Source organism: Sminthopsis crassicaudata, chromosome 1 (assembly GCF_048593235.1).
Source record: "Sminthopsis crassicaudata isolate SCR6 chromosome 1, ASM4859323v1, whole genome shotgun sequence".
Taxonomy (NCBI): domain Eukaryota; kingdom Metazoa; phylum Chordata; class Mammalia; order Dasyuromorphia; family Dasyuridae; genus Sminthopsis; species Sminthopsis crassicaudata.
The window spans coordinates 338,335,175-338,363,163 of NC_133617.1; the positions used below are offsets into that span (position 1 = coordinate 338,335,175).

At 34.0% G+C, this 27,989-nt stretch overlaps 1 pseudogene; it reads left to right on the forward strand.

The window, feature by feature from the left end:
- Nucleotides 1-16,579: 16,579 nt before the first annotated feature.
- The window catches only part of LOC141549930 (ADP/ATP translocase 3-like), a 29,835-nt pseudogene continuing 18,425 nt past the window's right edge, over nt 16,580-27,989 (forward strand).

Below are 27,989 nucleotides of genomic sequence, written 5' to 3' on the forward strand. Positions count from 1 at the left end.
AAGTTTACATTAAATAGCTTTTAATGACCTTAGTATTCAATTATTTCCTCTTTAGACTCACATTCTATGACCGCTTAGTAGTTAATACAACTATATCTAAAGATTTCCAGTAGGTGGAGTGTTGAGATTTCTAATTTTGCCAATATATCTTGCCTTCATTTTTTGTACCAGAATCAGAATTTTTGTACCAGTACCTCCTATTGAATTCTTGATCCAGTTCATTCTTGATTTTAACTACTTATCCCAGATGTATGTGTGTGTATTTATGTGTGTAGATATAGATATAGATATATGTTTGTGTTTATATGGAACAAATAGGTGTTTTAATGGATAGAGTTATAGGCCTAGAATCAAGAAGACCTAACTATAAATACAGCCTCATAGACTTTCTATTTGTGTGACTTTGGGCAAGTCACTTCATCTGATTTGCTTTGGTTTCTTTAAAATTAAAATGGAGAAATAATTGTCAAACCACTCTAATGTCTTTGCCAAGAAAACCTCAAAGAATGGTACAAGGAATTGGAAACAATTGAAAGATGACTGAACAATAACAACATATTTATATGCATATAAGAATAAATTAATAATGACAACAATAATAATACCAATAAGTTAGCAATAAATTAATAATAGGTGACTATTAAGCAGGTACTATGTATGTGCCAAGCATTGTAGTAAGAGCTAGAGAAGAAAAAATATTTTAAAATTGAAAGGATGTGTGTAGGGGGAGATGAAGATATCTGATTCTGGGGCATGATAGAATAAAACAAAACCTTTGGATGAATAGGAATATAGAGAGAAATGAAGTCATGATTGGCCTGGTATGCATTTAAATGTGCAAATTCTGGGAAAGCTCAGAGGGAGAAGTCGTCTGGGGAAGGATACTTATAAAATGAGAATTACCCTAGAAGGAGAGTAATCTTCTTGAATGAAGAAGTAAATAAATAAAATACATACAGAAAATCTACATAGTTGTATGTTTATACAATTAGTAAAATAATTTGAAAGATTATCTATAGTGTATGTATATCATAGTATGAAGAATGTGTGATTTTTCATCCACTTTCTTATTACAATCCAACAAGCAATCAGTAATGTTATACTATATGAACTGTACTCTGGAAATACAAAGACAAAATAAATAATAATCTCCTTCCCTCACACTCAAATTCCATAAATCATAAAAATCTCACCTCCTCCTATATTTGGAAATGGAATGACATTTGATATAGCAAGCTAAAGTCAGAAAACTATCATGATTCTTTATAAATGGGATCATTGGGTATGGGTCAAAAGCTATTTGTGTCATAGAACATTCTTGCTTAAAGTGGCATTATTTTATGAAAGTGATAGTCCTGTTATCTTTGTTCTGCTTTGTCTTTAATGAAATGGCCTTAAATAGGTAGCTGAATCATGCTTTTTTAATTCCTGTAAACATAAATAAAAGAAACAAATTAACAATGCAGAATTCAACTTTACTAGATAGCGATAACAATATTCAATGGAAAGGGTATGTTATGTGGAATCAGAGGACTCAGGTTCAAATCCTTCTGCTACCCTTGTATATGGCTGTAAACACATTACTTGATATTTCTGAGACTCAGTTTTCATGTCAGAAAAGTTGAGTGAGTCTAAATGGCTTCTAAAACTTCTTTCAATTCTAAAGTTATGATCCCACAAAGTTGTTACAAAAGCACTATGGAGTTGCATGTAAACTCCACAAGGATCTTTTTTTTTTTTTTCTTTATAGCTCAATTTCCTGGTTTAGTACCTTGTTCATAATAGATACCCAATGAATTCTTTGAACTTTTTCTGGGGTGTATTTTCTGGGAAATTATTTGTGGGAAATGAACATTCTATTTCAGGATTTGTAATAGAGAAGAAAATAGAATGTAGCCTAAAACTTTATGAAGAACATTTTTAACATATTCAGAAAAAGGATAAATACATGCCTTGGCAAAAATTCAAAATAAGAAATTTTATCAGAAAGGATAGGAAGTTACCAACTTTGGATTTCCAAAGACACAGCTAGAAACAGTGGGAAACAATAAGAAATAAGTGGGGAAATGAGGAGATATTAAGAAAAAGTAGAATTAAAAAACAAACAAACAAACTTTTTATCATCAGAATAATTGTTTTCTCCAAAATGGTTGGATCTGCTCACAGTTCCACCAAAAACATATTAGTGTCCCAGTTTTCCCATATTCCTTCAAACATTTGTCATTATCTTTTCCTGTTATCTTAACTAATTGGAGTTATGTGTAGTGGTGTCTCAGAGTTGTTTTAATTTACATTTCTCTGATCAACAGTGATTTAGAGCACTTTTTTATATGATTAGAAATGATTTTGGGGCAGAGCCAAGATGGCAGAGAAGATACACATGATTTTGTAAGCTCTCTTTGTCTCTCATTACCAATTAGTTAAATCAGCCTCAAAAATAATGCTGAACTGATAGAAACCACAAGGATTGGAAGCACAACATACCAGCTGAAGAGAATCTGGAGTTTCAACAGAAAAGGACGGTTACCCAGGGGAGGAAGAAAAAAGGCCAGCACAGACGGTTAGGTGCTAGCACACTGCACCAATGGAGCTGGGGAGAACTCTGGGATCAGAGAAGCCACTGAGATAGAAGAATCTGGCACAGGCTGTTAGCTCTTCTCTGCTTATAAAACAGCAATTCAGAAGAGAAATCAAGCCACTTTAAAAATATAAAGCCCGATACTAGAACCACCCCAATCCGGAAGTGACCTAACAGATCTCGGCAAGGCTGTGTAGCTGCTTTCTGCTGTCTGGGGCTTCACCTTGGGATAGTTAAGAGCTTGAAGAGTGGGGACACAGCCTGGGGAAACATCTAATCCACATACTGCGGGCTTGGCTGGAGGCTGTGGAACTCAGCCGTGAAAGTCCCAGAGAAGCGTAACCTTTGAAATAGGGACAACAGTTTCCGGGCAGACATTTCCAGTTTGAGCGCAGGGGCTTTTCACATCAGCTGCTGATATCCACGCCCCATGGGACGCATTGGCTGGGTTTTGTGTTGCCTTTACTGTTCAGTCTTAAAACTCAAGGAAGTCTCTAGGACACACAGCAGGGTCCTTCACTGGGCAACCCTCAAAATGCAGTTGTACTAATTACCTCTGAGGCACTTCCAGGGAGGGGGAGGGGAACTCTCTCCCAGAGCTATCTCTTAGATCAGGCACAGGGGCTGCTGCATCCATCCAGTCTGGGAGGAAGCTGGTAAAGAAATAAATAAATAAACGTCTTACTCAAAGGTCAGACCCCAAAAGATTTTATAACCATGAATAAAAAGCTAAGGAGAACCAATGATTCCTTCTACACAGAGAAAGAGCAGGTATCCAACCCCAAGGAAGTTAATAGCAGAGAGTCAGCAGATAACAGCCTAAAGGGGAACGATACCAGCCCCCCATCACATAACTCTCTCCTAGAAGAGACTATTAAAAAGTTAAGAGAGTTTGTGTTCAGAAAACTGGAAATTAGTATGGCAGAAATTAGATATGGATCCACACTTAACACCATATACCAAGATAAGATCAAAATGTGTCCATGATTTAGGCATGAAGAATGAGATCATAAATAAATTAGAGGAACAGAGAATAGTCTACCTCTCAGACCTGTGGAGGAGGAAGGAATTTATGACCAGAGGAGAACTAGAGATCATTATTGATCACAAAATAGAAGATTTTGATTACATCAAACTAAAAAGTTTCTGTACAAATAAAATTAATGTAAACAAAATTAGAAGGGAAGTAAAAAATTGGGAAAATATTTTTAAAGTCAAAGGTTCTGATAAAGGTCTCATTTCCAAAATATATAGAAAACTGACCCTAATTTATAAGAAAACAAACCATTCTCCAATTGATAAATGGTCAAAGGATATGAACAGACAATTCTCAGATGATGAAATTGAAACTATATCCACTCATATGGAAGACTGTTCCAAATCATTACTGATCAGAGAAATGCAAATTAAGACAACTCTGAGATACCACTACACACCTGTCAGATTGGCTAAGATGACAGGAACAAATAATGATGAATGTTGGAGGGGATGTGGGAAAACTGGGACACTGATACATTGTTGGTGGAGTTGTGACAGAATCCAGCCATTCTGGAGAGCAATTTGGAACTTTGCCCAAAAAGTTATCAAACTGTGCATATCCTTTGATCCAGCATTGCTGCTATTGGGCTTATATCCCAAAGAAATCCTGAAGAGGGGAAAGGGACCTGTATGTGCCAAAATGTTTGTGGCAGCTCTTTTTGTTGTAGCTAGAAACTGGAAGATGAATGGACGTCCATCAATTGGAGAAAGGTTGGGTAAATTATGGTATATGAAAGTTAATGAATATTATTTCTCTGTAAGAAATGACCAGCAGGAGGAATACTGAGGGGCTTGGAGAGACTTACATCAATTGATGCTGAGTGAAATGAATAGAACCAGAAGATCACTGTACACTTCAATGCTGCATGAAGATGTATTCTGATAGAAGTGGATATCTTCAACATAAAGAAGATCCAACTCACTTCCAGTTGATCAATCATGGACAGAAATAACTACACCCAGAGAAGGAACACTGGGAAGTGAATGTAAATTTTTAGCACTACTGTCTATCTACCCAGGTTACTTATACCTTTGGAATCTAATAATTAATGTGCAACAAGAAAATGGTACTTACACACATATATTGTATCTAGGTTAAATTGTAACACATGTACAATGTATGGGATTACCTGTCATCCAGGGGAGGGTGTAGAGGAAGGAGGGGATAATTTGGAAAAATGAATACAAGGGATAATATTATTAAAAAATTACTCATGCATATATACTGTGGGAAAAAATTCTAAATAAAAAAAATTTTAAAGTTAAGAGAGTTTGAAGAAAAATGGGGAAAAGAAAGAGAAGCTATGATAGAGAATAACAATGTTCTGAAATTTGATTTGGAAAAAATAAAGAATTCACAGGAGATGCAGGGAAACAAAATTTGTGAATTAGAAAACGTTAAAAAATCACAGGAAAGTAGGGTTTCTGAATTGGAAAAGATAAAAAAGTCTCAAGGAAGTAGGATTTCTGAATTGGAAAAATAAAATAATTCTCTTAAAAAATTAGGGAAATGGAAAAAAAATTAATAGAGGCAAATAATTAATATAAAAACTTAATTGGGCATATACAAAAAGAACTAAAAAAAGTGAATGAAGAAAATAACTCATTAAAAATCAGGATGGAACAAATAGAAATGAATGATTCATTGAGAACCCAAGAATCATTCAAAGAAACCAAAAAAAAACAAAACAAAACAAAAAAAAAAAATGAAAAGCTGGAGAAAAATGTCAAATACTTACTGGGGACATCTATAGACCTGAAAAATCGATCTAGGAGAGATAATCTGAGGATCATTGGACTTCCCAAAAACTATGACCAAAAAAAAGAACCTAGATTCTATTTTACAGGAAATCATCAAAGAGAACTGTCCAGAGATAATAGAAACAGAAGGGAAAATAGGTGTCAAAAGAATTCATCGAAGTCCTTCTGAAAAAGACCCTAAAAAAGGAACTCCACGGAATATTGTGGCTAAGCTGCAGAATTACCACGCAAAGGAAAAAAAAATATTGCAAGCAGCTAGAAAAAAACAATTCCAATATCAAGGGGCCACAATAAGGGTCACTCAAGATCTGGCTGCCTCCACATTAAAATATTGAAGGCCTTGGAATCTGATATTCTGAAAGGCAAAAGATCAAGTATTGCAACCAAGAATAAACTATCCAGCTAAGTTTAACATTTTCTTCCATGGAAGAAGATGGTCATTTAATGAAACAGAGGAATTCCATTTGTTTCTAAGAAAAAAACCAGACTAAAACAAAAAATTTGATCGACATACACAAGACTGAAGAGAAACAGAAAAAGGTAAAAAGAACTCTTGAGAAATGTATCTCTGTTGTGGATATATAGAAAGTCCACATGGATAATTTGATTTTACTGATATATAAAAAAGGGGGGGAGTAATAAAGGGAATGGGGTAGTATCAGAAAAAGGAGAAGGAGTGATAAAAAGAGGGAAACTACATCCCAAGAAGAGGTATAGAAAATATACCATATCTGAGGGAATTTAGAGAGGGGGAGAAACATTGTGTGAATCTTACTCTCATCAGAAGAGGCTCAAAGAGTAAATAATTGTCATATTTGTTTTTCAGAGAATTCTCTCTCACCTCATTAAAAGGGGGGGAGAGGAAAAGGGAAAAGGAAAAGGGAAATAAGGGAAGAGACTTGGAAGGAGGGGGGAGGGATACTAAAAAGGGAGGGCTGTGTGTCACAAGTGGGACTTATAAATGAAATATTGGGGAAGGGGTTCAGGGGGGGTCAAGAGAAAAAACATAATCTGGGGATAATATGATGGCAAGAAATACAGAATTAGTAATTTTAACTGTAAATGTGAATGGGATGAACTCTCCCATCAAATGGAGATGGATAGCAGAGTGGATCAAAAGTCAGAACCCTACAATATGTTGTTTACAGGAAACACAGTTAAAGCAGGGATTTACATATAGATTAAAGATAAAGGGTTGGAGCAGAATCTATTATGCTTCAGGTAAAGCCAAAAAAGCAGGGGTAGCCATCCTTATCTCAGATCAAGCAAAAGGTAGCATAAACAATGAAGCCATATCGATACTAAACATATATGCACAAAGTGGTATAGCATATAACTTTCTAAAGGAAAAGTTAAGAGAGTTGCAAGAAGAAATAGACAGTAAAACTATAATAGTGGGAGATCTCAACCTTGCACTCTCAGATTTAGACAAATCAAACCACAAAACAAATAAGAAAGAAATTAAAAAAGGAAATAGAACATTAGAAAAACTAGGTATGATAGACCTTTGGAGAAAACTGAATGGCGATAGAAAGGAATATACTTTCTTCTCAGCAGTTCATGGAACCTATACACAAATTGACCATATATTAGGACATAAAGAACTCAAAATTAAATGCAGGAAGGCAGAAATAATAAATGCCTTCTTCTCAGATCACAATGCAATAAAAGCTACACTCAGTAAGAAGTTAGGGGCAAATAGAACAAAAAGTAATTGGAAACTGAATAATCTCATCTTAAAGAATGACTGGGTGAAACAGCAAATTATAGAAACAATTAATAATTTCACCCAAGATAATGACAATGATGAGATATCATACCAAAATCTGTGGGATGCAGCTAAAGCGGTAAAAAGGGGAAATTTTATATCTTTGGAGGCTTATTTGAACAAAATAGAATAAGAGAAGATTAATGAATTGGGCCTGCACCTTAAAAAGGTAGAAATACCCCAAATAAAAAAACAAAACAAAACCGAAAATCAAACTTGAAATACTAAAATTAAAATTAAAATCAATAATATTGAAAGTAAAAAAAAGATTGAATTAATAAATACAACCAAGAGTTGGTTTTATGAAAAAGCCAATCAAGTAGATAATCCTTTGGTAAATCTGATCAGAAAAAGGAAAGAGCAAAATCAAAGTGTTAGTCTTACAAATAAAAAGGGGGATCATTCCACTAATGAAGAGAAAATTAGAGAAATAATAAGGAGTTACTTTGCCTAATTTTATGCCAATAAATTTGATAACTTAAGGGAAATGGATGACTTCCTCCAAAAATATAGACTTCCTAAATTAACAGAGGAGGAGATAAATTGCTTGAATAGTCCCATTTCAGAAAAATAAATAGAACAAACTATTAATCAACTTCCTAGGACCAGATGGATTTACATGTGAATTCTACCAAACATTTAAAGAACAACTAACTGCAATGCTATATAAACTATTTGAAAAAATAGGGGATGAAGGAGTCCTACCAAACTCCTTTTATGACACAGACATGGTACTGATACCTAAACCAGGTCGATTGAAAACTGAGAAAGAAAACTATAGACCAATTTCCTTAATGAATATTGATGCTAAAATTTTAAATAAGATATTAGCAAAAAGAATTCAGAAAATCATCTCCAGGATAATACACTATGATCAAGTAGGATTTATTCCAGGAATGCAGGACTGGTTTAATATTAGGAAAACTATTAATATAATTGACCATATTAATAATCAAATTAATAAGAACCATATGATCATCTCAATAGATGCAGAAAAAAGCATTTGACAAAATCCAACATCCATTCCTACTAAAAACTCTTGAGAGTATAGGAATAAATGGACTATTCCTTAGAATAATCAGGAGCATATATTTAATACCATCAGTAAGCATAATATGCAATAGAGATGAACTGGAACCTTTCCCAGTAAGATCAGGAGTGAAACAAGGTTGCCCACTATCACCTATTCAATATAGAACTAGAAACATTAGCCTCGGCAATAAGAGCCGAGAAAGAGATTCAAGGAATTAGTATAGGAAATGAGGAAATCAAACTATCACTCTTTGCAGATGACATTACAGTATACTTAGAGAACCCCAAAGACTCTGCTAAAAAGCTATTAGAAATAATTCAGAATTTTAGCAAAGTTGCTGGGTACAAAATAAATCCATGTAAATCCTCAGCATTTTTATATATCACTGACAAAATGCAACTGCAAGAGATACAAAGAGAAATTCCATTCCAAACAAATGTTGAGAGTATAAAATATTTGGGAATCCATCTACCAAAGAATAGTCAGGAATTATATGAGAAAAATTATGAAACACTTGCCACAAAAATAAAGTCAGATTTAAATAATTGCAAAGACATTCAGTGATTTTGGATAGGCCGAGTGAATATAATAAAGATGACAATACTCCCCAAACTAATCTCTTTATTTAGTGCTATACCAATCAGACTCCCAAGAAACTATTTTAACGACCTAGAAAAAATAACAACAAAATTCATATGGAAGAATAAAAGGTGGAGAATTGCAAGGGAACTAATGAAAAAAAAAAAAAAAGTCAGATGAAGGTGGTCTAGGTGTACCTGATCTAAGCTATATTATATAGCAGCAGTCACCAAAACCATTTGATATTGGCTAAGAAATAGACCAGTCAATCAGTGGAACAGATTTGGTACATAGGACAAGAAAGGGTACAACTGTAGCAATCTAGTCTTTGACAAACCCAAAGATACCAACATTAGGGATAAAAATTCATTATTTGAAAAAAACTATTGGGAAAACTGGAAATTAGTATGGCAGAAATTAGATATGGATCCACACTTAACACCATATACCAAGATAAGATCAAAATGTGTCCATAATTTAGGCATAAAGAATGAGATCATAAATAGATTAGAGGAACAGAGAATAGTCTACCTCTCAGACCTGTGGAGGAGGAAGGAATTTATGACCAGAGGAGAACTAGAGATCATTATTGATCACAAAATAGAAGATTTTGATTACTTCAAACTAAAAAGTTTCTGTACAAACAATACTAATGCAAACAAGATTAGAAGGGAAGTAACAAATTGGGAAAATATTTTTACAGTTAAAGGTTCTGATAAAGGTCTCATTTCCAAAATATATAGACAACTGACCCTAATTTATAAGAAATCAAACCATTCTTCAATTGATAAATGGTCAAAGGATATGAACAGACAATTCTCAGATGATGAAATTGAAATTATATCCTCTCATATGAAAGAGTGTTGCAAATCACTACTGATCAGAGAAATGCACATTAAGACAACTCTGAGATACCACTACACACCTGTCAGATTGGCTAAGATGACAGGAACAAATAATGATGAATGTTGGAGGGGATGTGGGAAAACTGGGACACTGATACATTGTTGGTGGAGTTGTGACAGAATCCAGCCATTCTGGAGAGCAATTTGGAACTTTGCCCAAAAAGTTATCAAACTGCATATCCTTTGATCCAGCATTGCTGCTATTGGGCTTATATCCCAAAGAAATCCTGAACAGGGGAAAGGGACCTGTATGTGCCAAAATGTTTGTGGCAGCTCTTTTTGTTGTAGCTAGAAACTGGAAGATGAATGGATGTCCATCAATTGGAGAAAGGTTGGGTAAATTATGGTATATGAAGGTTATGGAATATTATTTCTCTGTAAGAAATGACCAGCAGGAGGAATACTGAGGGGCTTGGAGAGACTTACATCAATTGACGCTGAGTGAAATGAATAGAACCAGAAGATCACTGTACACTTCAATGCTGCATGAAGATGTATTCTGATAGAAGTGGATATCTTCAACATAAAGAAGATCCAACTCACTTCCAGTTGATCAATCATGGACAGAAATAACTACACCCAGAGAAGGAACACTGGGAAGTGAATGTAAATTGTTAGCACTACTGTCTATCTACCCAAATTACTTATACCTTTGGAATCTAATACTTAATGTGCAACAAGAAAATGGTATTTACACACATATATTGTATCTAGGTTAAATTGTAACACATATAAAATGTATGGGATTACCTGTCATCGGGGGGGAGGGAGTAGAGGGAGGGAGGGGATAATTTGGAAAAATGAATACAAGGGATAATGTTATAAAAAATTACTCATGCATATATACTGTCAAAAAGTTTTATAATTATAAAATGAAAATAAAAGAAATGGTTTTAATTTCTTCATCTAATTTTTTTCTATTCATATACTTTGACCATTTATCAATTGGAGAAGGATTTGAATTCTTATAAATTTGAGTCAATTTTCTATATATTTTAGAAATGAGGCCTTTATCAGAACCCTTAAATGTAAACATGTTTTCCCAATTCATTGTGTCCCTTCTGATCTTGTCTGCATTAGCTGTTTGTACAAAAACTTTTCAATTTAACATAATCAAAATTATCTATTTGATGTTCAATTATGAGATCTAGTTCTTCTTTGGACACACATTCTTTCCTCCTCCACATATGTAAGAGTTAAACTATCCTATGTAATTCTAATTTGTATATAATTTCACTCTTTATATCTAAATCATGAACCCATTTCCACTTTATCTTTGTAGGGGGTGTTAGGTGTAGGTCAATGCCTAATTTCTTCTATACTAGTTTCTAATTTTCCCAGCAGTTTTTGTCAAATAAGTGAGTTTTTCTCCCAAAATCTGGGGTCTTTGGGTTTGTCAAATATTAGATTGCTATAGTTATTGACTATTTTGTCCTGTGATCCTAACCTATTCTACTGATTCTATTTCTTAGCCAGTATCAAATTGTTTCCATGACTGCTGCTTTATAATATAGTTTTAGATCTGGCACAACTAGGCCACCACCTTCACTGACATTTTTTCATTAATTCCCTTTTCATTAATTCTTGACCTTTTTTTTTCCAGATAAACTTTGTTATTATTTTCTCTAGGTCTGTAAAATAACTTCTTGGGAGTTTGATTGGTATGGCACTAAATGAGTAGATTAATTTAGGTAGTATTGTTATTTTTATTCTATCCCCTTTGCCGACCCATGAGCACCTGATACTTTCCCAACTGATTGGATCTGACTGTATTTGTGTGAAAAGTGTTTTGTAGTTGTGTTCATACGGTTGCTGACTTTCCCTTGGCAGATAGATTGCCAAATATTCATACTGTTGACATTTTTAATGGAATTTTTTTTTTATCTCTTGCTACTTAACTTTGTTAGTAATATATAAAAATGTTGAAGATTTATGTGGATTTCTTTTGTATTTTGCAACTTTGCTAAGTTGTGAATTGTTTCTAGTGTTTTTTAGTTGATTCTCTAGGGTTCTCTCAGTATGCCATCATATCATCTACAAAGAGTGATAATGTGGTTTCCTCATTACCTACTTTAATTCCTTTAATTTCTTTTTCATATCTGATTGCCAAAGCTAATATTTCTAATACAATATTCAATAGTAATGGTGATAGCAGGTTTTCTTGTTTCACTCCTTATCTTATTGGGAATAATTATAGTTTATTCCCATTATATATAATGCTTGCTGATGGTTTTAAATAGATGCTGCTAATCATTTTAAGGAAAAGTCCATTTTTCTTATACTTTCTAGTGTTTTTAATAGGAATGGGTGGAGGATTTTATCAATTTTTTTTCTGCATCTATTGAGATAATCATATTTTTTTTAGTTTGGTTATAGATATAATTGATTATGCTAATAGTTTTCCTAATATTGAACCAGCCCTGCATTCCTGGTATAAATCCTACTTGGTTATAGAGTATTATTCTGAGGATGACATTCTGCATTGCTAATATTTTATTTAAGAGTTTTACATCAATATTCATTAGGGAAATTGGTCTGTAATTTTATTTCTCTGTTTTCACCCTATCTGGTTTAGGTATCAGCACCATATCTGGGTCATAAAAGGATTTGGTAGGGCATCTTCTTCCCCCCCCTTTTTTTTTTCAAATAATTTATGTAGTAATGGAATTAATTGTTATTTAAATGCTTGGTGGATTCACATGTAAATCCACTTGGCCTGAAGATTTTTCTTAGGAGGTTGATAGCTTGCTCTATTTCTTTTTCTGGGGGTATTTAGATAGTTTATTTCCTCTTCTGTTCACCTGGGCAAACTATATTTTTATAGATATTCCTCCATTTGACTTAGAGTATAAATTTTATTGACATATAGTTGGGTAAAATAATTCCTAATTATTGCTCTAATATCCTCTTCATTGGTGGAAAGTTCTTCCTTTTCATTTATGAGACTAAAAATTTGATTTTCTTCTTTCCTTTTTCTAATCAAATTAAGTGAAAGTCCATTTTGTTGATTTTTTTTCCATAAAACCAACCCATATTTTATTTATTAATTTAATTGTTTTCTTATTTTCAGTTATAGTAATCTCCCTTTTTATTTTCAGAATTTCAAATTTATATGTTGTATCATTATTTTCATTCTCTTGCATGAAGTTATTGGTTATATCTATGATTTGTTGTTTCACCCATTCATTCTTTAGGATTATATTATTTAATTTACAATTAATTCTTGGTCTATTTTCCCCTGGCCTTTTTTACTATATGTGATTTTTGTTGCATCATGATCTGAAAAAAAATGCATTTACTATATCTGCCTTTCTGCATTTGATTTTGAAGTTTTTTATGCCCTAATATGTGGTCAATTTTTGTTTATATTCCACGAATTGCTGAGAAAACAGTGAACTCCTTTCTGTATCCATTCAATTTTCTCTAAAGATCTATCATACCTAACTTTTCTAGTATTCTATTTTACTCTTTAACTTCTTTCTTATTTATTTTGTGGTTTGATTAATCTAGTTCTGAGGGAGCAAGGTTGAGATCCCCCACTATTATAGTTTTGCTCTGTATTTCTTTTTGCATCTCTCTTAACTTCTCCTCTAGGAATCTGGATTCTATACCACATGGTACATATATGTTTAATATTGATATTGCTTCATTATCTATAGTACCCTTGAGTAAGATATAGTTTCCTTCTTTAACTCTTTTAATTAGATCTATCTTTGTTTTTACTTGGTTTGAGGTCAGGATTGCTACCCATATTTTTTACTTCCTCTAAATTAAAATAAATTCTGCTCCAGCCATTTACCTTCACTCTGTATGTATTGCTCTAGGCTTTAAATGTGTTTCTTGTAAGCAACATATTCTGGTTTTTAATCCATTCTGCTATCTGCTTCTGTTTTATTGGAGAGTTCATCTCATTCACATTTACAGTTAAAATAACTAATTCTGTATTTCCTGCCATCTTATTTATCTTGTTATGCTTTTCTCTTTTGTTTCCCCCTTCCATCCTTCCCAGTATTTTTCTTCTGTTCACCACCTCCCTCAAAAAATCCTCCCCTTTTGCTGCCTCTCATTTTTTATACCTTTCCCTTCTACTTCTGTTCTCCCTTCTATTAGTTTCTATCTTTCCTTTCCTCTTTATCCTCCTTCTTTCTAGGATGAAAAAGCTTCTCTGTGAAGCTAACTGTGTCTGATTCTCTCTTTGAGTCAAATCTGATGAGACTAAGATTCACACAATGCTCATCCCCCTCCCTTCTTTCCCTCAATTATGATAGGTCTTCTTTTCCTCTGTATGAGATCTAATATCCTTTATTTTACCTCCTTTTCCTCTTTTCCCAGTACAATCCACTTACCACCTCTAGTTTCTTTTTTATATTATCATAATAAAATCAAATTATACCCATAATCTATAAGTATATCCATAACAGAAATATAGTTCTCAAGAGTTCTTTCCTTTTTTTTTCCTTTTTATGCTCCTCTTGAGTTCTGTGTTTGGAGATCAAAATTTTTGTTCAGTCCTAGTCATTTTATCAGAAATAGATGAAATTCATCTATATCATTGAATGTCCATGTTCTTCCCTGAAAGATAATGCTCATATTAGCTAGATAGCTTATTCTTGGCTGCAATCCAAATTCTTTTACCTTTGGGAATATCAGATTCCAGCCCTTAGATCCTTTAATGTGGAAGCTGCTAGATACTAGGCAATCCTGATTATGTTTCCTTAGTATTCATATGGTTTTGTTTTGGTTTTTTTTCAGGCTGCTTGCAATATATTTTCCTTAGTGTGACAGTTCTGAAATTTAGCCATGATATTCCTTGGAGTTTTCATTTTGGAGTCTCTTTCAGGAGGTGATCAGTGAATTCTTTCAATGGCTTTTTTATCTTCTGATTCTCAGAAAGCAGGGCAATTTTCCTTAATGATTTACTATAAGGTAATGACTAGATTCTTTTTTTTTTTTTTTTTTTTTTTCATCATGGCTTTCAGGAAGTCCAATAATGCTTAAATGGTCTCTTCTAGATCTATTTGTTTTTATACAAATTGTTGTTTTTTTTTTTGTAAGAAGTATTTCATATTTTCTTCTACTTTTTTCATTTTTTTGTTTGACTGATTCTTGAAGTCTTATTGAGTCATTCACTTCCATTGGTTCAATTCTAATTTTTTTTTGTATTATTTTCTTCAGTTACCTTTTTAAAGCTCCTTTTGTATATGGCCAATTGAATTTTTTGCTCATTGAATTTTTTTCTACTTCACAAATTCTGTTTTTCAATGAATTGGTTATCTTTTTCATATCTATTTTGTAAGGAGTTATGTGCTTTTTCTATTTCATCAAAACTATTTTGTAAAGAGTTATATGCTTTCCTCATCCCTTCTTCTAAAGATCTCATTTCCTTTCCCCATTTTTCTTCTAACTTTCTTTTAAGATCCTTTATGATATCTTCCAAGTAAGCCTTGTGAAATCGAGACTAGCTCATATTCCCCTTTGGGACTTCATCTGGCACTGATTTGCCTTCATCTGGAGAGGATTTGAGGTCTATTCCTTTCTCTCCCCTCTCTCCCCATAAAAGCTGTCTATGCTGAGAGTTTTGTTTGTTTGTTTGTTTGTTTTGGTTTGCTTTGGTTTTTTTAGGCTTCATATCTGCTCACACAAAGAAATTACATATGCTTTAGTTTCCTCTGAGGTAATTCTGCTGATAGACTTCCAGGGCTAGATAATCTTGGCTAGATTTCATGTTCTTCCAGGGCTTAGTGATTTACAATTTGTAGCAAATCTGCTATATTACCCACTTGCAATCAGGACAGAGTAGCCTAAGAGATTCACTGAACATTCCCAAGTGCGTGGAAATGGGGAATGAATAAAACAATGTATCAGTATAACAATAATAGTGTTAAATCTGAGAACAAGCTAAGGCATGGAAACAGAACTAGGAACAGCAGAAGGGATGGATTATCTTTTAAAAAGTAATGGCAGCTTCATCAAAGGCAAGTTATTCCATACTAACCTAATCTAATTTCCTTCTTTAACAGTAGACTTAACCTGATAGATCTAGAATGATGTAAATATAATTTGAGAAAAAAAATTATAAAATATTTTAGCATTTTGCTATTTTTGCAGAAAAGTTAGAGAAATGTACATTAATGTGATTAGCTGAATTTAGAGTTAAATGAATAACTGGATTCAAAATTATTAATGTTTAATATCAAACTTAGATAGAAGTCTCTATTGGAATATGCCAAAGATCTGGGCTGGGGCCAATGCTATTTAACATTTTTATAAATTACTTATATAATGGCATAGATAGCACATTGGTAAAATTTTTAAATGACTAAAAAAATTCTGCAGGGGATTTCTAGTTATCAAGCTTTATGATAGAATCAGAATCTAACAGCTTAGAGAGTTAATCCAATTCTAATAAAATTTATGAATTAATGAATAAAATATTTATGTACTTTTTGGTAAGTATTTTGGTAACCCTCATAAATATAAATATAAAAGTTAGATAATTCCTATTTCCAAGGAATTCACACTTTAATTGTAGAATTCAATACATGTATAAGTATATTTAGCTGTAATACAGAATTTAAAAAAAAATAATAATTCCTAAATGTGCATCATCATGCTTGATACCAAGAAGGGTCATTATGGCACGGCTTAGGTAGCTGATAATGGTAGTATCAGAATATATGTTAAAAGTTAAAATACATTAGAATGTAGTGAGAGGGAAGATTTAAAAGAAATCCTCTAATTTACAAAGATTATGGTTGCCATATCTCCTGGGAGTAGGTAAAGAGAGTAGGAAAAGGTTGTTGGTGGGGTGATATTGCTGAATGAACCTCAATGATCACTATTCAGAAAGGAATAAGTGGACCTGAGGATCTGAATGGAACAAGATTTTGAATTCTCTTTCACAAAGGTGTAGAAGGATGGGTGGTCAGTATTCACCAAGGTTAGGTGAAGGAGAAAATACTGACAAAAGTTGAATTAGAAGGGAACTCCATAGCACTTGTTCTACCTGGCTCTCTAGTGTTTAATGTGCTCTGGATGAGAGGTAGCTAAAAAGAAATTTCCCCTCCATACTGTTCAGTGATTGAGCTACCACTGGGAAGATAAATATAAATTTAGGCTAGAATTTAAGAGAAAAAAATTCACAAATACAAAGGATACGATAGAAGATCAGGTTGTATGAAAAATGTCTGATATTTTTAGTGTATTGCAAATTCAGGATGAGGCCATACTGATATAATGACCTAAAAGTTGCTATAACTAGCATTTATACAGTACTTCAAAGTTTGTGAAGTGCTTTACTAAGATGTGAAGGGATCATGTTGCTGTGATCTGTTTAGCTTAGACAACTGGATATTTTGCTTATTCTAGATGTTACATTTTAGGAATGACATTGTTAAATGACATTCAGAATAGAGCTCTTGTTTAATGAAGGACTATAAAATTCTGCCATATCTCTGAAGATATTTGATTGAGAAGAGAATTTATCCATTACCAAACACTTATTAAGCACCTAGTAGGACATGTGCTAGGTAATGGTGATACAAAGACAAAAATAAAAATAATCTCCATTTCAAAGAGTTCCTTGGTAAAGAATCTCCCATCCATGTAGCACCTTCATAGCTTTAGAGGTTTGACCAAATCTTCATCTCCCTCTTCCTCAACCATAGTAGCTTAAAACCCACAAATCTATTGGATGGAAACTGGAAAGGAAAGTTCTTATTCAAATTACTCAAGGCTATTTTTGAGGACATCCACTTTAAAAGGATTAGATTGAGCATTGCTGACTGTTAAGGGAATTAAAGCTTTACTCTTCTTCCTATATTTATGTCAAAAATGTGAAATGCAAAATAAATACAAAAGCATTTGATTTATTTAATTTTTAAAATAATTAAATTAAATTAATTTTGAAAAATTTAGTTAATTGTTTTTTTGTTTTTTTGTTTGTTTGTTTTTTAAATGGAACAACACATATTCCCAATTATAAAGCTATGGTCAACTGAAAGCCCATTGTGTTAATTAACAAGTGTTCTCTAAATGGACAGTAATAACAGAAAAATGACCAGTGGTTCTTCATTGCTTCTAAGAAAAAATTCCCAAGTCTTTAGCCTTAAAGATTATATACAACTAGGTTCTTTGTGACATTTCCAGGCTCATCCTCTATTTGCCTACACAAACCATTAGTTTTAGCTTAACTGATCTACTTCTCAATAGTAAATTCTCTCTAGCCTTCTGCATTTCATTCTCATGGCTGCCTATACTGGGTATGCCTTTTTACCTCCTCTCTACTATCTGAAATCTTAGTTAACTTTTAAATCACAGAACAAATTATAGGTCTTCCATGAAGTTTGACTGGAATACCCTCAGGACAAATGGATATCCTCTTCTAGTAAGAATTATATGTTAATCAAATAGCCAAAGTAGTTCAGAAAGAATGGTTTGCAAGGGGAAACAATTAAAAATCAATCAGTAATTGTTAAGGACCATGCCTAAGTGTGAAGGGGCAGGTTGGTTCTACAAAAGCCCCCACAGTTGTGATCATAACCACCCTGAAGGAATTATAAATCTGAGAGAGATATTGCTTGTGGATTGGGAATGAAATAAATTGGAGGCAAGAGGGAAGAGGAGAGATGTCAAAGAATGCAACTGCCTCTCAGTCTCCTTGTATCATTATCATCCTCTCACACGAAGGGAATCCATTCTGCTGGTTTGAGTTGCCCAGCAGCCACTGGCAGGTGGCTCTCATAATATCCAGCAGCCACTAATAGGTTGCTCCTGTATCAAGTAATAATCTTTATTTCCCCATATACAAATACACCTGTGCTCCCATAACCTCACATTCCAAATATAAGGGACAGTTTTTAATGATCTTCACTTTGATCATGACTTTGTATCTTCTTTTATATTAGCATAAACCCTCCTGTGGTAAGATATTGGCCCAAAATGTTGTTTTCTTTTCTCCTTACAGAGAAAAATCTCCAGGTATTGCACTGAGCAGACAGTATTTTAATATATCAGCTTGTTTTAGTTTAGCTCCTTGTCTCTGTCCGTGGCAGCTCTAGGCTCTTCTGCTTGATACCTTGATCTTAAAAATAGGCCAGGATTAGAGAATTCCTGGGTCATGTAACTGCAAATAAGTTCATTTATTCATATAATTTTCTTTGTTTCTTTCTGTTCTTCCCTTCTTTCCTTCTGTCCTTCTCTCCATCTTTACTTGTTTCCTACCTTCCCTCTTTCTTCCTTCCTTCCTTCCTTCCTTCTTTCCTATCTGTCTGTATAACTTCTCTTCATTTAATATTTAGCTTATTGTACTTAGTATTTTTAATTATTCTTTTACACACATATATATATATATATATATATATATATATATATATATATATATATATACTTTCAATCTCATCAATTATTTTACAAGGAAAGAAGATAGATATTGTATTCTTTCTTCCTTGTATCCTTTATATCTTTAAGTACAATGTGGGTTGTATTTTCCATATTCAATACTTTAAGCATCTGTGATATGTAAGATATGGGTTCTCCTTTCATGAATGTACAATGTAGATATACTTCTGCATACAGATGTCTTTGAGAGGTGAGATGGGATAGTCATCTTTCTGTAGTTCAGCAAGTATTAGTCTTTATTTAATGTATTTTTACTTTATATTGAATTACCTTTGTACATATTATTTCTTCCCAATAGAATGTAAGCTCTTTGAGGATAGGGAATGATTTGTTTGTATCTTTGCATTTTCATTTACAAAATCTAGGTCAATATCTGACACATAATAGACACTTGATAAATCCTTGTTGAGTGATTAAAATTAGCTGGTTTGATCCTCAGAGTACAGAGACAAAATCCATCATAGGCCTCCCTTTTCAACTTAGAAAAACCTGGTAGAATCTGGAATTTAGCATTTTAACACCATCTAATAATTTGGTAAACTGGACATAATCTATAATAGGACCAATGAAAGAGTCAAGGGCCTTGAGATCATGTCACATGAGGTTTAGTTGAAGGAACAAAGAGATAGGAAAGCCCGGAAAAGAGAAGACTCAGGGTGAGGCAGGATATCTGTCTTCAAGTATTTGAACTGCTTCTTGTTGATGAGGATTTTTTCCCAATTTCTCTAGAGGGTAGAACCAAGAACCCTAGTTCTGCAAAGAGGCTTTGGTTAAGAAAAAAAAATCCATTAATTAGAGTTATTTAAATACTTTGCTTTGGGAAGTTATGGCATCTTCACTAAGGTGTGAGTTCAGGAAGAAACTAACAGTTACTCTGGAGAATGTGTTTACTGTAAGAAAATTACTTTTGAGCGTGGATTGGAGTAGATAGTCACTGGGGTAGTTTACAATTCCAACTTATTATGATTTTGTTCCCTAATGCTATAGACTTTGATAACCTAGGTGGACCTGTTTGTCCAAGTAAGTAGCACTTTACCAGAGCTCATGTGTTAGGTGCAACGAGTGCTTGATTGAAAAGCAGTGAGTGGGACTTCCGGCCAAGATGGCGGCATGGAGGCAGACAGATGCTTGAGCTCCGCGTTTTCTCTCAGAACTTACTTCATGACAAGCCTCAGACTTAATGGTTGACCCAGAAAAAAATCCACAAATAATCACCAAGAGAAGACATCCTTGAAAGTCACCAGAAAAGGTCTGTGTTTGCTCAGGGGAAGGGTCAATCAGACTGGGCACAGACTGAGGGCAGGCAAGCCAGAGCAAGACAGGCAACTCACACAGCTCAGACCTGAGGGGGAGGGGTACGATCTCTGCCGTTTCTGCGTAAAGGCTTTTACCCCAGTGTGTATACTCCATCTTGGCAGCAAGCCAGGATCAGTGGAGAGGGTGTAAACACTGGAGGTGAAGATTAAAACCCCAGAAAGCTAGCGTCTCTCAGAACCCGGTCACCCCCAACCCCCACCTGGACTAATTCAGTGCGTTCTCAGAGCCTCAGAGCTCAGACTCAGTACAGTTATTGCTGTTCTGTTAGTGGCTCTCTGCTGCCCTATCCCCAGTCTGTAGAGGAAGCCCATTAATACCATTCAGCCCCATCCCCCGCAAAACAGACCAATTGTTTCTCTTGTCAATTTGTTTTCTTCGATTCCTACTCTGACAACATGAACAAAAAATTCAAAAGGGCTCTAACCATTGACAGCTTTTGTATGGAGAGAGAGCAGACTTCAAACACTGAGGAGACTAAAAACAGACTGTCCCCAGAGGAATCCCCTAAGGGGGATATGAGCTTCTCCTCAATACAAAAGAACCTCATAGAGGAAATCAAAAAGTCTCTCACAAGAGAGCTGGAAGAGAAATGGGAAAAGGAAAGGGAAGCTTGGCAAGAGAACCTGGAGAAGTCATCCCATGCATTCAAAGACAGAGTGGATAAAGAAATCAAATCATTGAGAAACAAGATTAGTGAGCTACCCCCAACCAAAAATTAAACTCGAAATACAAAAATTAAAAGGAGAAATCAATAAAATTGAAAGTAAAAAAACTATTGAATTAATAAATAAAACCAAGAGTTGGTTTTATGAAAAAGCCAATAAAATAGATAAACCTTTGGTAAATTTGATCAAAAAAAAGAAAGAGGAAAATCAAATTGATAGTCTTACAAATGAAAAGGGGGATCTTTCCACCAATGAAGAGGAAATTAGAGAAATAATAAGGAGTTACTTTGCCCAACTTTATGCCAATAAATTTGATAACTTAAGTGAAATGGATGACTTCCTCCAAAAATATAGGCTCCCTAGATTAACAGAGGAGGAGATAAATTGCTTAAATAGTCCCATTTCAGAAAAAGAAATAGAACAAGCTATTAATCAACTCCCCAGGAAAAAATCCCCAGGGCCAGATGGATTCACATGTGAATTCTACCAAACATTTAAAGAACAATTAGCCCCAATGTTATATAAATTATTTGAAAAAATAGGGAATGAAGGAGTCCTACCAAATTCCTTTTATGACACAGACATGGTACTGATACCTAAACCTGGTAGATCGAAAACTGAGAAAGAAAATTATAGACCAATCTCCTTAATGAATATTGATGCTAAAATCTTAAATAAGATATTAGCAAAAAGACTTGAGAAAATCATCTCCAAGATAATACACTATGATCAAGTAGGATTTATTCCAGGAATGCAGGGCTGGTTTAATATTAGGAAAACTATTAATATAATTGACCATATTAATAATCAAATTAATAAGAACCATATGATCATCTCAATAGATGCAGAAAAAGCATTTGACAAAATCCAACATCCATTCCTACTAAAAACTCTTGAGAGTATAGGAATAAATGGATTATTCCTTAGAATAATCAGGAGTATATATTTAAGACCGTCAGTAAGCATAATATGCAATAGAAATAAACTGCAACCTTTCCCAGTAAGATCAGGAGTGAAACAAGGTTGCCCACTATCACCATTACTATTCAATATAGTACTAGAAACGCTAGCCTCGGCAATAAGAGCCGAGAAAGAGATTCAAGGAATTAGAGTAGGAAATGAGGAAATTAAACTATCACTTTTTGCAGATGACATGATGGTATACTTAGAGAACCCCAAAGACTCTGCTAAAAAGCTACTAGAAATAATTCAAAATTTCAGCAAAGTGGCAGGATACAAAATAAATCCACATAAATCCTCGGCATTTTTATATATCACTAACAAAATGCAACAGCAAGAGATACAAAGAGAAATTCCATTCCAAACAAATGTTGAGAGTATAAAATATTTGGGAATCCATCTACCAAAGAAAAGTCAGGAATTATATGAAAAAAATTACAAAACACTTGCCACAAAAATAAAATCAGATTTAAATAATTGGAAAGACATTCAGTGCTCTTGGATAGGCCGAGCGAATATAATAAAGATGAGAATACTCCCCAAACTAATCTATTTATTTAGTGCTATACCAATCAGACTCCCAAGAAACTATTTTAATGACCTAGAAAAAATAACAACAAAATTCATATGGAAGAATAAAAGGTCAAGAATTGCAAGGGAACTAATGAAAAAAAAACTCAGAGGAAGGTGGTCTAAGTGTACCTGATCTAAAGCTATATTATATAGCAGCAGTCACCAAAACCATTTGGTATTGGCTAAGAAATAGACCGGTAGATCAGTGGAACAGATTAGATACAAAGGACAAAAAAGGGTACATCTATAGCAATCTAATCTTTGACAAACCCAAAGATTCCAACATTAGGGATAAAAATTCATTATTCGGAAAAAACTGTTGGGAAAACTGGAAATTAGTATGGCAGAAATTAGATATGGATCCACACTTAACACCATATACCAAGATAAGATCAAAATGGGTCCATGATTTAGGCATAAAGAGGGAGATAATAAATAGATTAGAGGAACAGAGGATAATACTAATGCAAACAAGATTAGAAGGGAAGTAACAAATTGGGAAAATATTTTTAAAAACAAAGGTTGTGACAAAGGTCTCATTTCCAAAATATATAGAGAACTGACCCTAATTTATAAGAAACCAAACCATTCTCCAATTGATAAATGGTCAAAGGATATGAACAGACAATTCTCAGAGGAAGAAATTGAAACTATATCCACTCACATGAAAGAGTGTTCCAAATCACTACTGATCAGAGAAATGCAAATTAAGACCACTCTGAGATACCACTACACACCTGTCAGATTGGCTAAGATGACAGGAACAAATAATGACAAATGTTGGAGGGGATGTGGGGAAATTGGGACACTAATACATTGCTGGTGGAGTTGTGAAAGAATCCAGCCATTCTGGAGAGCAATCTGGAATTATGCCCAAAAAGTTATCAAACTGTGCATACCCTTTGACCCAGCAGCGCTACTACTGGGATTATATCCCAAAGAAAGACTAAAGAGTGGAAAGAGACATATATGTGCCAAAATGTTTGTGGCAGCTCTTTTTGTTGTAGCTAGAAACTGGAAGATGAATGGATGTCCATCAGTTGGAGAATGGTTGGGTAAATTGTGGTATATGAAAGTTATGGAATATTATTGCTCGGTAAGAAATGACCAGCAGGAGGAATACAGAGAGGCCTGGAGAGACTTAAATCAACTGATGCTGAGTGAAATGAGCAGAACCAGAAGATCACTGTATACTTCAACAACAATACTGTATGAGGATGTATTCTGATGGAAGTGGAAATCTTCAACATAAAGAAGATCCAACTCACTTCGGATTCTAATGTTTATTGTGCAACAAGAAAATGATATTCACACACATGTATTGTACTTAGACTATATTGTAACACATGTAAAATGTATGGTATTGCCTGTCGTCGGGGGGAGGGAATAGAGGGAGGGGGGATAATTTGGAAAAATGAATACAAGGGATAATATTATAAAATATATATATATATATATATAATAATAAAAAAAAAAAAAAAAAGATTAGTGAGCTGGAAAAGGTAAACAACTCCAAGGAAAACAGATTAGAGAGCTGGAAAAAGAAAACAGCTCTCTAAAAAATGAAATGGATAAAATGGAAAAAGATTCCATAGAAGATAAAAACTCGATTGGACAATTACAAAGAGATATAAAAAAAGTGAGTGAAGAAAATACATCATTGAAAATTAGACTCGAGCAAGTAGAAATGAATGACTCAAGGAGAAACCAAGAGGTAGTCAAGCAAAACCAGAGAAATGAAACAAATAAAAAGAATGTCAAGTACCTTACTAGAAAGACAACAGACCTGGAAAACAGATCCAGGAGAGACAATGTGAGAATAATCGGTCTCCCTGAAAAATGTGAGGAAAAAAAAGAGCTTGGACACCATTTTCGAGGAAATTATCAAAGAGAACTGCCCAGACATTCTGGAAACAGAGAGTAAAATACACATTGAAGAAATGCATCGATCACCTACTGAAAGGGACCCTAAAATCAAAATGCCAAGAAATATAGTGGCCAAGTTCAAGAACCATCAGACAAAGGAAAAGATATTGGAAGCTGCTAGAAAAAAGCAATTCAGATAAGGAGGATCCACAATAAGTATAACCCAGGATCTAACAGGGTCCACATTAAAAGAACGAAGGGCCTGGAACATGATATTCCGAAAGGCTAAGGAACTTGGTATGCAGCCAAGAATAACTTACCCAGCAAGAATGAGCATCATTTTCCAGGGAAGAAGATGGACATTTAACGAAATAAATGAATTCCATCTATTTTGATGAAAAAACCAGACCTACATAAAATGTTTGATTTTCAAATACAGAACTAAAGAGATTTCTAAAAAGGTAAAAAGAAATCTTGAGAACTATACTGCTGCCAAAAAATATGTAAAGAACATATGTACAATTTGTCTTAAAAACTAGAGGTGGAAAGGAAATTATATCATAAAAAAGTGTAAAGTGGTGGTACTACATCTCATGAAGAGGCAAAGGTAGCCTATTATATCTGAGAGAAAGAAAGGAGGGAGATGAACATAGTGTGTATCAATAGACATATTCAAATTATGGTGAAACTTCCACTTCATTGAAAAGTGAGAGAGAAGGAGTAAGCTAAGGGGAAGGGAATACAAAAATTGTGAGGAAAAGGGGTAAAATAAGGGGAGGAACTTTAAGGTGGGGGAGGGATCCTAAAAAGGAGGGCTGTGAAAAGCAAGTGATGTTCACAAGTTTAATACTGGGTAGGGGGGTAAGAGGGAAGGAAAGGGGAAAAGCAAAAGCAGGGTTAATAGGATGGCAAGCAATATAGAATTAGTCCTTCTAACCATAAATGTGAATGGGGCAAACTGCCTCATAAAGAGGAAGCAGTTAGCAGACTGGATTAAAAGTCAGAATCCTACTATATGTTGTTTACAGGAAACACACCTGAAACAGAGTGAGACATTCAAACTAAAAGTAAATGGGTGGAGCAGAATCTATTATGCTTCAAGCAAAACCAGAAAAGCTGGAGTAGCCATCCTCATCTCAGATCAAGCAAAAACAAAAATTGATCTAATTAAAAGAGATAAGGAAGGGCATTATATAATGCTAAAGGGCAGCATCAATAATGAAGCAGTATCAATATTAAACATATATGCACCAAGTGGTGCAGCATGTAAATTCTTGAAAGAGAAATTAAGAGAGCTGCAAGAGGAAATAGATAGCAAAACTATAATAGTGGTAGATCTCAACCTTGCCCTCTCAGAATCAGATAAATCAAATCACAAAATAAATAAGAAAGAAGTCAAAGAGGTAAATAGAATACTAGAAAAGTTTGATATAATAGATCTTTGGTGAAACCTAAATAGAGACAGAAAGGAGTATACTTTCATCTCAGCAGTTCATGGAACCTATACAAAAATTGATCATATACTAGGGCATAACAACCTCAAAATCAAAGGCAATAAGGCAGAAATAGTAAATGCATCCTTTTCAGACCACAATGCAATCAAAATTACATTCAATAAAAAGCCAGGGGAAAATAGACCAAAAAATAATTGGAAACTAATCTTATACTAAAGAATGATTGGGTAAAACAGCAAATCATAGACATAATTAATAACTTCACCCAAGAAAATGACAATAATGAGACATCATACCAAAATGTGTGGGATACAGCCAAAGCAGTAATAAGGGGAAGTTTTATATCTCTACAGGCCTACTTGCATAAAACAGAGAAAGAGAGGACCAACGAATTGGGCTTACAACTAAAATTGCTAGAAAAGGAACAAATTAAAAACCCCCAGACAAATACAAAACTTGAAATTCAAAAAATAAAAGGTGAGATTAATAAAATTGAAAGCAAAAAAACTATTGAATTAATTAATAAAACTAAGAGTTGGTTCTATGAAAAAACCTACAAAATAGACATATATGTGCCAAAATGTTTGTGGCAGCTCTTTTTGTTGTAGCTAGAAACTGGAAGATGAATGGATGTCCATCAGTTGGAGAATGGTTGGGTAAATTGTGGTATATGAAGGTTATGGAATATTATTGCTCTGTAAGAAATGACCAGCAGGAGGAATACAGAGAGGCCTGGAGAGACTTAGGTCAACTGATGCTGAGTGAAATGAGCAGAACCAGAAGATCGCTGTACACTTCAACAACAATACTGTATGAGGATGTATTCTGATGGAAGTGGAAATCTTCAACATAAAGAAGATCCAACTCACTTCCAGTTGATCAATGATGGACAGAAATAACTATACCCAGAGAAGGAACACTGGGAAGCGAATGTAAATTGTTAGCACTAATATCTGTCTGCCCAGGTTGCATGTACCTTCGGATTCTAATGTTTATTGTGCAACAAGAAAATGATATTCACACACATGTATTGTACTTAGACTATATTGTAACACATGTAAAATGTATGGTATTGCCTGTCGTCGGGGGGAGGGAATAGAGGGAGGGGGGGCAATTTGGAAAAATGAATACAAGGGATAATATTATAAAATATATATATAATAAAAAAAAAAAAAAAAAAAAAAAAAAAAAAAAAGGAAAGAGAAAAAGCAAATTGTTAGTCTTGAAAATGAAAAGGGAGAACTCACCACTAATGAAGAGGAAATTAGAACAATAGTTAGGAGTTACTTGGCTCAACTTTATGCCGATAAATTCGATAACTTAAATGAAATGGAAGAATACTTTCAAAAATATAGCTTGCCCAGATTAACAGAGGAAGAAGTAAGTAGTCCAAAATGTCCCATCTCAGAAAAAGAAATAGACCAAGCGATTAACCAACTTCCTAAGAAAAAGTCCCCAGGACCAGATGGATTTACATGTGAATTCTACCAAACATTTAAAGAACAACTAACTGCAATGCTATATAAACTATTTGAAAAAATAGGGATTTAAGGAATCCTACCAAATTCCTTCTATGACACAGACATGGTACTGATACCTAAACCAGGTAGATCGAAAACTGAGAAAGAAAACTATAGACCAATTTCCTTAATGAATATTGATGCTAAAATCTTAAATAAGATATTAGCAAATAGACTTCAGAAAATCATCCCCAGGATAATACACTATGACCAAGTGGGATTTATACCAGGAATGCACGGCTGGTTTAATATTAGGAAAACTATTAGTATAATTGACCATATTAATAATCAAATTAATAAAAATCATATGATCATCTCAATAGATGCAGAAAAAGCATTTGATAAAATCCAACATCCATTCCTACTAAAAACGCTTGAGAGTATAGGAATAAATGGACTATTCCTTAAAATAATAATGAGCATATATTTAAAACCTTCAGTAAACATCATATGTAATGGTGATAAACTAGACTCTTTCCCTATAGGATCAGAAGTGAAACAAGGTTCTCCACTATCACCATTACTTTTCAATATAGTACTAGAACCTCTAGCCTCGGCAATAAGAGCCGAGAA